Consider the following 1885-nt stretch of genomic DNA (forward strand, 5'->3'; position numbering starts at 1 on the left):
CAGTAACCACTGACACTTAGAATATTTTCGGGTTGGTATAAATCAGTAACCACCGACACTTAGAATATTTTCGGGTTGGTACAAATCAGTAACCACTGACACTTAGAATATTTTCGAGTTGGTATAAATCAGTAACCACTGACACTTAGAATTTTTTCGAGTTGGTATAAATCAGTAACCACTGACACTTAGAATATTTTCGGGTTGGTATAAATCAGTAACCACCGACACTTAGAATATTTTCGGGTTGGTATAAATCAGTAACCACTGACACTTAGAATTTTTTCGGGTCGGTACAAATCAGTAACCACTGACACTTAGAATATTTTCGGGTTGGTATAAATCAGTAACCACCGACACTTAGAATATTTTCGAGTTGGTATAAATCAGTAACCACTGACACTTAGAATTTTTTCGAGTTGGTATAAATCAGTAACCACTGACACTTAGAATATTTTCGGGTTGGTATAAATCAGTAACCACCGACACTTAGAATATTTTCGAGTTGGTATAAATCAGTAACCACTGACACTTAGAATTTTTTCGAGTTGGTATAAATCAGTAACCACTGACACTTAGAATATTTTCGACTTGGTATAAATCAGTAACCACTGACACTTAGAATATTTTCGGGTTGGTATAAATCAGTAACCACCGACACTTAGAATATTTTCGAGTTGGTATAAATCAGTAACCACTGACACTTAGAATATTTTCGGGTTGGTATAAATCAGTAACCACCGACACTTAGAATATTTTCGGGTTGGTACAAATCAGTAACCACTGACACTTAGAATATTTTCGAGTTGGTATAAATCAGTAACCACTGACACTTAGAATTTTTTCGAGTTGGTATAAATCAGTAACCACTGACACTTAGAATATTTTCGGGTTGGTATAAATCAGTAACCACCGACACTTAGAATATTTTCGGGTTGGTATAAATCAGTAACCACTGACACTTAGAATTTTTTCGGGTCGGTACAAATCAGTAACCACTGACACTTAGAATATTTTCGGGTTGGTATAAATCAGTAACCACCGACACTTAGAATATTTTCGAGTTGGTATAAATCAGTAACCACTGACACTTAGAATTTTTTCGAGTTGGTATAAATCAGTAACCACTGACACTTAGAATATTTTCGGGTTGGTATAAATCAGTAACCACCGACACTTAGAATATTTTCGAGTTGGTATAAATCAGTAACCACTGACACTTAGAATTTTTTCGAGTTGGTATAAATCAGTAACCACTGACACTTAGAATATTTTCGGGTTGGTATAAATCAGTAACCACCGACACTTAGAATATTTTCGAGTTGGTATAAATCAGTAACCACCGACACTTAGAATTTTTTCGAGTTGGTATAAATCAGTAACCACTGACACTTAGAATTTTTTCGGGTTGGTATAAATCAGTAACCACCGACACTTAGAATATTTTCGAGTTGGTATAAATCAGTAACCACTGACACTTAGAATTTTTTCGGGTCGGTATAAATCAGTAACCACTGACACTTAGAATTTTTTCGAGTTGGTATAAATCAGTAACCACTGACACTTAGAATATTTTCGGGTTGGTATAAATCAGTAACCACTGACACTTAGAATTTTTTCGACTTGGTATAAATCAGTAACCACTGACACTTAGAATTTTTTCGGGTTGGTATAAATCAGTAACCACTGACACTTAGAATATTTTCGGGTCGGTACAAATCAGTAACCACTGACACTTAGAATATTTTCGGGTTGGTATAAATCAGTAACCACTGACACTTAGAATTTTTTCGAGTTGGTATAAATCAGTAACCACTGACACTTAGAATTTTTTCGGGTTGGTATAAATCAGTAACCACCGACACTTAGAATATTTTCGGGTTGG

The sequence above is a fragment of the Chiloscyllium punctatum genome, unplaced genomic scaffold, assembly GCF_047496795.1.
Source record: "Chiloscyllium punctatum isolate Juve2018m unplaced genomic scaffold, sChiPun1.3 scaffold_631, whole genome shotgun sequence".
Taxonomy (NCBI): domain Eukaryota; kingdom Metazoa; phylum Chordata; class Chondrichthyes; order Orectolobiformes; family Hemiscylliidae; genus Chiloscyllium; species Chiloscyllium punctatum.